This window comes from Hyperolius riggenbachi, chromosome 1 (assembly GCF_040937935.1).
Source record: "Hyperolius riggenbachi isolate aHypRig1 chromosome 1, aHypRig1.pri, whole genome shotgun sequence".
NCBI lineage: Eukaryota > Metazoa > Chordata > Amphibia > Anura > Hyperoliidae > Hyperolius > Hyperolius riggenbachi.
The window spans coordinates 510,403,767-510,414,230 of record NC_090646.1 but is presented as its reverse complement, the minus strand read 5'-3'; the positions used below and the strand labels follow the sequence as shown (position 1 = coordinate 510,414,230).

Genomic DNA, 10,464 nt, shown 5'->3' with positions numbered 1-10,464 from the left:
GAGGTGGAGAGAAAAAAGTATGGCACTGTCTTGGAACTTCAGACTAAGGAGCATTAAGGGGTGACTAATAAGTGTTTCTTTATTGTTTCTTTGCATCTACTGCCATGGTTGTGTTCGATGTTTTATTTTAATTTTTTTTTTGCCTGTACAGTTTAGATTATATAATAATGACCTTTGATTTACAGGAAATATTTATAAAGGTTATTTAAAGTGTGCTATTCTTTTTTCAACCAACTCGGTAATTTTACAGAAAAGTGGATACTATAAACCTGATAATTTTCTTAAGAGTCCATTATTTGTGGGAAATAATATAGCACTGCAATATATCTCTTCATACTGTGTTATCTTCTGCTGGGTTATATATTCCCAAAATCCCCGGGTAGCCTGAACAAATAATTGTCTCGCACATCGAAAACAAGTAATGTAGTTTCTTGAAAACTAGGGCAAGAACTGTTTCACATATCTCAAGTAAACAATCAATGTGAACATTCTGAGTTTTCTCTATTAAGCAAAGAAAATATACTCTGCACAATTACCAAACAAATGCTTGAAATACAAACCCTAGATAACTTGTAAGCTAATTTACTGGGTTCTTTCTTGCTAATTAGCATTCATAATAATGTTAATTAAACAAATTTACCACAAAATCTGTGCCTGCCATGTGATAAATGCATAGATGAACTTTCAGGTAGCACATCTCCTCTGTAGACAGGGAAATTTTCCACTCTGTTGTGTCACTGTAGCTATATAAAAAACAGCAGAATAATCAGCTTGACAATACAATCAAATAAATTAACCAGTCAAATACAAATTTTCTCTACAACATTAGATGATCTGTTAATTGTTCATTTCTCTCCAGAAAATATATTTGAATAAATAGAAAATTACAGTTGCTTAACAGAATGATCTTTCACTTGAGATTACACCTACAATCATAGAACTCACATTCTATCTTTAAATCCATTTATTGTTTGAAAGATTGCATCATTTATGGCCAATTTGTGTTCCTACTTGCCCAGTGATTCAGAAAGTGGTGCAAATCCCTGTCTGCAGACACACATCTATGTTATTAGGGATAGCAGTAGACTTTGTATTTAGCTTCGGGATTTTAATAAGTTCAACTTGAGCACTGGCCATTCGAGCCCGATCCAATTGCATTTTTCTCTTAAGTTTTCTCATAGGAGATCAATTTCCTCTTCTGTTTACACTAACTTTTCGGCTCTCTTGAATCGAAAAAGTACCAATAAGTATTTGAAAAGTACTGTCCAAATAATTTGAAGTATTTTTTAGCTTGCTGGTGGCTTAAAAGGCATTTTATTAAAAAGATGTGAAACAACACCAAGGAGAAAACTTAGGAGAAAAAGTAAATTGGATCAAACTGAAGTTTGTCTGTTTTGTGTGTGGTAGGTATTATGTGTAGCACACACATCTCCATTATAATATGGAACTTCCATTCTGCTAATCAAAGCCAGGGAAGACCACATATTTCTCTTCTCCATCTTGGTGGTGGCAGACATCTTCACTTGTTCTGCCACCCTCTAGTGTCAGTATGTACCGGTTCATGAATAATGAGTTCATCAAGCTGAGGCCCAGTTAATGTCCAACAGAAGAGGCAGATGGCACAAGTGAGAGTCGGTGGAGAAAGTCCATTGTTACAGGAGCCAGGAGAGTGAGTCATACTTTCTCAGTCACTCTTCTACTGCAAAAGTTTGGAGGGGAGAGGATGCTGGGAAGCGTGGGGATGGATGAAGGTCAGGCAGATGCTTCCCCCTCTTGTTGCCCTTTATGATCAGCACAGGTACATGCTACTTTTATTGATAGAGGTCACTTCAACCAAACATTACAGCAGAAGTCTATTATCTGGAGCATTTCTTCAGCTAGATACAAGTGTTCTGGCTTCTAATTCAATTTTTTTTGGGTGCCCATGATTTTGACTGAATATCTGCAGGTACTTTTATTGACCTGAGGAAGCGCGCAGAGACCTGTGAAATGCATTTTATTAAAAAAAATAAAAACATGCTTGAATAAAAACCTTACCTAATCAAAACCCTCCTTTCTGTCTAGGTTGTACATCTGAAAGAGGTAAGATACCTTGTTCATTTATGTATTATTTTTCATATAAAGTATACCTTATGCAAACATTCTAGGTGCCTCCACCTACTAGTTTACTATATGCTGTTAATGATCATTTCATTCATTTATATTGATACATTTTTAAGACATTAAATACCTGGGCACATGTATCATTTTATACTTCAAAGTGTGCCTCTGGTATGGACTTTATGATGTTTTTATTTTATATTGGAGATAATAAATTGTGAGACCCTGTGTAGGGAGTGATTGTCAACACCCCTTTCCACCCTTTTGCAGCTGATTTATTCTTCTTTAGCTGGTGTGTATGTCAGTGGATGATAAAAATATGATTAGTCATATTTTCACCAGACAGTCACTGTTCTCCCAAGATAAGACACGAAGTGTCCTCTGCTTCTGCAATCTCCTCTCCATAGGAAACTACATGCATTTGGACAAGCTGAACTCTGTGATTCAAACATGAATGTGTAGCAGAACTAGTTGCAAAGAGGGGGATATAATGGATTGTGCTCAGAACATCCAACTCCCATATCAAGTCTGCAAGTAGCTAACCTCTAATAAATAGTAATAATAAATAAATAATAAATTCCTTTTATAAATAATAATAATAATAATAATAATAATAATAATAATAATAATAATACATGTAATAAATTCCTTTTAATTCAGCTCAGCATTAATCTTATTTTTAGTAAATGCATATTCTGAACTGATTCAAGCAGGATGGATATTTTGACAGTATAGAAATTAATTTAGAATGCACACGTGTTCAGTTTTTTCTTACCTTATCACCCGGTGCACAGACATGCATCCCATGATTTTTCGCTGCCATATTTCCGTTCTCTTGTCCTGGCATATCCTGCTGACAAGACCCATTTGTGCTTAACTGATAAGGGAAGTGTTTCAATAGAAATGGAGGAAAATTATGCATGTACAGTAATTATTTAATAGCTAGAATTTAAATAGAAGATAAATGCATTTAAATCATTTGAAATGACTCATCTAAAATGATGAGTATATGCTCCCTAGTGGCAAACCATTAGACAAAAAGTCATGCATTTAATATATGATATTCTGTATGTTCTTATTAACAGTAACTATCACACTAAATACAATTATTCTTATTACTGTTACTGATTGCTCTGGTTGTTTTCAGGGAATTCAACTTGCAAATACTATATTTTTCGGCATATGAGACACTCTGGACTAGGTTTAGATGCAACTAGGTTTAGAGGGCAAGAATCAGGGAAAACAAAAAACCGAAGCCTAGTGTATCTATAGTTCGGGGGTGCCTTATGGACCTCTACACCCCCCCTCAACCACAACTGTCTCTAAGCTACTCTATCTAAGCTACACTGCCCAGCTACACTACACTAACCTCTGCTGCCCCACCAGTTGCACTGCACTACACTACACTAACCTCTGCTGCCCCACCAGTTACACTGCACTACACTACACTAACCTCTGCTACCCCACCAGTTACACTGCACTACACTACACTATCCTCGGCTGCCCCCCAAATGCCATAGCAACAAATTCTTCCTTTTTCACAGGAAGGATTCAGGAATTTCAAACATTCTTTTTAAAGCTTACTTTTAAAGTCACTTTTATATAGAGGAAGCTACCTTATTGTTACATAAGGTAGAAGATTAAAGCTAACTTTAGATTTAGTCCACAAAATGTATTAGATATTTTATATAGTAACATATTTTTTAGTCCTTTTACACAATCTTATGACTATTTACATTCAAATGAAATGACATCAACTGCTTTCCACATCCCATCCAGGCAACTGGCAAATGCCATCTAGGCAGCTGACAAATGTTTATTTACTGTTCTGAAAGAAAAGCGCGGACTCTGGCACTCCACAAGAATTCTTCTTTTATTGAAGCCACAAAGAGACAGGTACAGAAGAAAGCCCCTACTGTCATGTTTATTTACTACTTTAGCTCCAAGTATTTACAGGAGATAAAATAACTGATGTATTTTTAAACAGCGCAGAGAGGAGGGCCATTAGATGGCTCAGGTCTCGCCGCGACCTGGTGGTGAAACAGGCGGATAAGGGGGGAAACGTGGTCATCATGACTGGTGAGACCTACACACGGGAAGCTTACAGGCAGCTGGAAAACCGGGAATTTTATGAACGTTTGGGTCACAACCCAACCATAAAATACCAGTCGGCCCTTCGCACATTGTTAAGGCGAGGGGTCGAACAGGGGTACATGCCACAGAGGTTGGCTACTGACCTTCTACCCGTGTCCCCCCGATACCCTGTGTGGTACCATCTTCCTAAGCTGCACAAATCCATGGAGAACCCACCGGGGAGACCTATAGTCTCCGGGTGTGGGTCCCTCACGGAACGGCTTTCCCGCTTCTTGGACCATCTGTTGCGCCCCCTCCTCATGGGAGTTCCAACCTATCTGGCTGACACGTTGGACGCAATTAACGTTGCCGAAAACGTGGTGTGGCAACCTGGATACAGATTGGCCACGATCGATGTCGAAAGCCTTTACAGCCGGATACCCCACGAGGAGGGCATCAAGGCGGTCCGTAGGTTCCTGGATAGGACCAATAAAGACACGGGTTACAAAGATTACCTGTGTGAATGTCTTAGGTTCGTCCTAACGCATAATGCGTTTATGTTTGACGGAGGATGGTACCACCAGACTTCCGGGACGGCCATGGGAACCTCTGTGGCATGTACCTATGCGGGGCTCTTTTTGGGGGCCTGGGAGGAGGATTACGTGTTTAATCCATCCAATCCCTTCCAAGGGAACATTAAAACATGGTCACGCTACGTGGACGATGTGCTGGTTGTGTGGCAGGGAGGCCTTCAGGAATTTGGGGAGTTCATAGAGCACCTCAATGTGAACAGGATCAACATGCGCTTTACATCCGAAATCAATGACAGGGGGGCGTGCTTTTTGGATTTGATGATCAAACCAGATGGGGCCAAGTTGATTTGTGAGGGCTTTAGAAAGTCCACGGCTGTCAATTCACTGCTGCATAGAAGCAGCTACCATCCTGAACACGTGAGGGCATCCCTGCCATACGGCCAGTACTTGCGCCTTAGACGCAACAACACCGATTTAGGTTCATTTGAGAAGCAAGCAGGGGAACTTACTGCATGCCTGCGGGCAAGGGACTATGATGGTGTTGCCCTCGAAGCAGCAAAGGTTAGGGCTAGAGAAAAGAGCAGGTCCACCCTCCTAACTAGGCGACCCAAACCCGATGCAGGCGGTTCTTTCACTTGCACGTTTGATTATACCCCCATGGCCAAAAGGTTATCCCAAGTTATAAAGAAGAATTGGTCACTTATAATTAGGGACCCCACACTACATAAGATCTTTCCTGACCCGCCACGTGTGGTATATAGAAGGGCTCCAACCTTAGGGGATATCCTGACACGGAGTGAGTACCGCTCGATTCCACCATCTAATTGGCTAAGCAATAGACGCCCCAAGGGGAACCACAAATGCGGCAGATGTAAATATTGTCCACGGATGATGGAGGGCACCAACCTCAGAATGGGGGGAGTGCAGTGGGAGGTAAGAGCATTCATAACGTGCCAGACCAGGTTTGTCTCCTATGTCATCTTTTGTCCCTGTCAATTCTTTTATGTGGGCAAAACCACCAGGCCCCTCAAAGAGAGAGTGGGGGAGCATTTCAAATCCATAAAATCTGGGAAGGGGTGCCCACGCCTGATTGATCATGTCAGACAGGCCCACGAAGGTAAAGCAAAGTGCCTGAGATTTGCAGGACTTTTGCATGTCACAAATTCGAGGAGGGGAGGAAATAGGGATCAGGAGCTCACCCGACGAGAATCCCGGGTGATTCTACGTACGGAGGCAATGGGGCCATTAGGCCTCAATGACAGGCTAGAACTGTCCTGCTTCCTGGACCCTTAGAACTTAGTGCAACTTCCCACCTGGGACCAAGTGGGTCCTGGTGGGTAGACCCTTGTGTCTGTTCCTCCCCCTTGGGCCCCTCCCCCCCCCCCCTTTCCCGTCCCTTCTCGAAACAACCCCCCCCCCCCCCCTTTGCCTTTTCAACATTTACCCATGGACAGGTTTCTGTCCATTCGGTATTTAACCCCGATAGGGGTGCCCCCCCTTAAGGTTTTGCCCCGCTTCCTGCCCACTCGTCTGTCTCCGTTCTTTATTTTCTCGCCCCTTCGTGGGCTTTTTCTCCCCTTCGGGTCTCCATCCTTTGTTTTCAGCTGCAACTATCTCCATTCCTGATTTGTACTCGAAGGTGGCGCCCGCGGTGCACGGGTACCCACTTGGGGGATATGGATTACATGGGGGCAGCCGGGTGACAGGTGCAATACAGGGATGAGAGTGGACAGATATTGCCACCAATATATTGATGGTAGTGCCACCTTTTCCTGCATATAAAATAGGGAGGAAAGGACGTCACCGGGGGGGGATGAAGTTGCCCCGGTGATCGTCCCCCCTAATGCACGAATTCCTCCCTGTCTGCACTGTCGTGCCCGGTGTACCCCTGTCCTACCCCTGGGGGTTGGGCGTGCACCGCTTGGACGCCACACCAATCTCTGGGGATCCTTTGGATTTTCCCCTCCCCCCTTTCTTGCTGTATAATTACGCTCCCAGCTTACTTTTTCTAGTGAGCATTGGGGGAACGCACTTTATGCCACCCTGGCTCTCACCCCGGTACCCTGGTAGGATTAAACACAAGGGTAGGGGACAAAATAGCCCTCGATAGGGCTTTTAGGTTTGGGTGGGTTTTAGGCAGCCCTTTTGTTTTCGGGGGTCCCCTGCTGATTTTTTGTGTCCTTCTCTCCATGCGCCTCCCAAACTGCATGTTGATTTTAGAATGGGAATTGAGGTGGTCTTATTCCTTTTTAATCTATAGTATTCAATAAAGGTAAACTAAGAGGGTTCTTATGTCAGCAGACATCAAAAGAATCATGGGGTATAGGTGCAATCATAGGAATGTGTATAGATGGGATGGACTTTACCCTTTTATAATGGATCACTTTTCTCAATATCACATGGTTTAAAGCTTTATTTTAAGTTAATAATGTGTCAGCACAGTTTCTAACACGCCAATGTTCCTTGACAAATGTTTATTGCAGTGTGCACAATGGTGGTTATGTAACGCAGTCTTGTTGTATTCGCCGTATTAAGGCGATCCTCCCCCCTGCACAACCATTGGTCCAAAGTAGAAGAGTTTCCCCTGTCACTCACAGGACACACATGACACGTCACATGACACGGCCCGTCCCCTCCCCTTTAGCCCAGTCACTATCGCATCACAGTTCCGCGGACCAATGGCGAACGCGGTGGGCGGGGCCTCTTGTCTACATCACAGAGGTCCGAACGCGCCGCCATTGCCCAAGGACATACGCACGTGAGCAAGCGCCACACCGGCGTGAAACGGCTGTTGTGCCGTCCTCTCATCCCCTGGTCACACCCCCGCATCCGTCTCGGACACAGGTCAGATTGTTCCGCTTCATACATGTTGTGAACACGCATACAATGTCAATGTCTGCTGGTGATAACCTTGGACAATAAATGTGATTTAAAGACGCAGTGCACGGACCGCCTCATATGTACTACATATCTTCAGTTGCCCATGTTGGCCCGGATGCACGCCTCTACACATATTGCCGAGCAGTGAAGCTTAATAGACGGAGTTGCTTTCTAAAAGGTGCAGGGACCAATTTCCACCCCCACTACTGAGTGCCAGGCACATCTACTTCTGTTGTATTTTTAAAGAGTACAATGTTCATTGTTTTTTCATTTAAAGAGAGTCTGGGGTAAGCTCATGAAATAAAAAAAAAAACCCAGGCTACCTGATCTGGGAGGCTGAGCGGACCAGGTAGCCTCCAAAACCGCCACTCCCCACTGTTCCTATGGGCTGTATTGGCCCACTTTCACTTTCGTGACCTCTGAGTCGTGATGCTAGAATGAGAGATTCTTCTCTAATTCACAGCATGCGGGGATGTGGGGAGCGGTGGGGGGCACGACCAGGGAGAGAGAGCAGTGCCCAATGGAAATTCAGGAAACACTGCAGGAATGCCCCTTGTGGGCATTTTGAACAGGGAATCCCTCTCCCGCATGTTTACCTTCGAGATAGCTACAAAATTATGTCGATAATCTCGGGGGCTATAGCGCAGGGTGGGGGGGGGGGGGTGTCAGAGAGCGGCGGTGTAGGGACCTAGAGGCATTGTCACGAGGCAAAAAACATGCCTCTGTGTCTCATCTGCCTCCCCTCCAAAAAAAAAAAAAAAAAAAACCAACTCTGGTTCTCTTTAAAGCCATTTTTTATAGTATGTAAAAAGAGAAAACCTATTGTGATTTCAGACACCTTGGATTTTTAGGGAGTATCGTATCTCTGTGATTTTTGAAAGCTTAGGTGTAACTGTACTTACCATATTACTTAAAATGCATCATGCCCTTGAACCACATGAGATCTATCCAGCTGGCTGTAATGTAAGTGGAATGAGTTTCTATTATTCACTCAATAGCAAATTACTGTACATAATCTACCAACCACTATATTTTGGGTATACTACTGTCTGTATTATTATGTACCTCATGTTCATTTCTTACTCTGTCCAGCACCAAGGAATACCTTGATGCTTAACCCTCCTGGCGGTTTGCAAAAAAATCGCCAGGGGGCAGCAAATCTTTTTTTTAAATTTTTTTTTTTTTTCATGTAGCGAGACAAAGTCTCGCTACATGATAGCCGCTGCTCAGCGGCATCCCTCCAGCCCCTCCGATCGCCGCCGGCGATCGGAGATCCGGAGATCCCGTTCAAAGAACGGGATCTCCTGGAGGGCTTCCCCGTCGCCATGGCGACGGGGCGGGATGACGTCACCGACGTCATCGACGTCGTGACGTCAAAGGGGATTCCGATCCACCCCATAGAGCTGCCTGGCACTGATTGGCCAGGCAGCGCACGGGGTCTGAGGGGGGGGGGGCGGCTGCGGCGCGACGGATAGCGGCGGATCGGCGGGTAGCGGCAGCGATCGGGCACTGCACGCAGCTAGCAAAGTGCTAGCTGCGTGCAGCAAAAAAAAAATTATGCAAATCGGCCCAGCGGGGCCTGAGCGGTGCCTTCCGGCGGCTTACCCCGAGCTCAGCTCGGGCTTACCGCCAGGAAGGTTAATAGATCAATAATAATAAAAAACAAAAAAAATATAAATGGAATAGGTAAGTATGACCCCAGCCAAAACTTTTATTTAAGTTATTTATTTTATCATTTTAAGTATAATGGTACAAGGTAGAAAACTATGACACATTTGTTGTTGCTTTCAATACTCCTCTTTGGTAGAAAGGTGTTTGAGATGAGGATGTATTCTGCAAGCCTTCATTTTTGACAGGCTACTTTAATTGATAAAATGTGTTTTTCTACAGTTTCCAGAGTAAATGACTCTGAGATGATCTAGATCCGGCCTCAATACTGGAAAACTGGATGGGCTCTGCAGAGCTATTTTATTCTAAGAAGACCTTCAAACAAGCTCGTAGAGTTGGACAAGTTATTTTTTTTTTACTTGAAATCTCAGATAGGACTGGAAATGACAAAATGAACAGTAATTCATCTTTATCATTAAGACGAGTAAAAAACAAGTACACACACACACTCTGTGACAATAGTGCCATTCATAGCATGATAGTCAGTAAACATTTTCCTAACGCTATAAATAGAGAAGCAGTAATATAGTATGATGTGTCAGTTTTAATTGGAAATCAGCTATGCATAATTACATGTATCTGATATGTAATTGCATAACTAATTACACCACCCTGGGAATTTTTATCACCGCCATTTAATTCAATACATGTACGTACATTATCAGCAAATTATGAAAGACAGTGCTATTAAGATCTTAATTAAATCCACTTGATAAAAGAGGAAACTTTTTTTTAATGTTCCTTTTTATGTGAACAGAAGCATTGCACTGTCGTGTGGCAGTTTCCTATAGCTTTATGGCACAGGGAAATATTTTACCTTTTGTGTTTCCTAGGCATAGAAGCTCTTTTTCTTTTGTGATATACTTTGTGATTTTTATGCCCATGAAATTAAATATGTTATTTTTTCTAATTCTCATTGTGCTTTCTTCCTGTGCCTCCAATGACTCGTATTGTGCCCCTGTGCCCTTTCCTGACCAATGTGCTCCCTTTTTTACTTCCTCCTTCTATACCCTGCTCTGTGCTTTCTTTTGTCCCCCTGCGCCTTGTTATGAGCACCCTCTGTGTATCCTTCTATCCCCTGTGTCTCCTTCTGTCCCACTCTATGCTTCCTTCTGTTCCCTTCTGTGCCTTTTTTCCATACCCGTGTGCCCTGTTTTCACCTCCAACAATGTCTCATGTTGCTTCACCCCACTCTGAGAGGCTCTCTGCG

The 10,464-nt window shown here is 43.3% G+C and overlaps 1 long non-coding RNA gene across 1 annotated transcript; it reads left to right on the top strand.

Annotated features, from left to right (window-relative positions):
- Window positions 1-2,059: 2,059 nt before the first annotated feature.
- LOC137555998 (uncharacterized) lies at window positions 2,060-9,645 on the top strand. The gene is made up of 3 exons (XR_011028667.1): window positions 2,060-2,082; window positions 3,880-3,996; window positions 9,477-9,645. It is a non-coding gene; the product is annotated as an uncharacterized lncRNA (long non-coding RNA).
- Window positions 9,646-10,464: the final 819 nt, after the last annotated feature.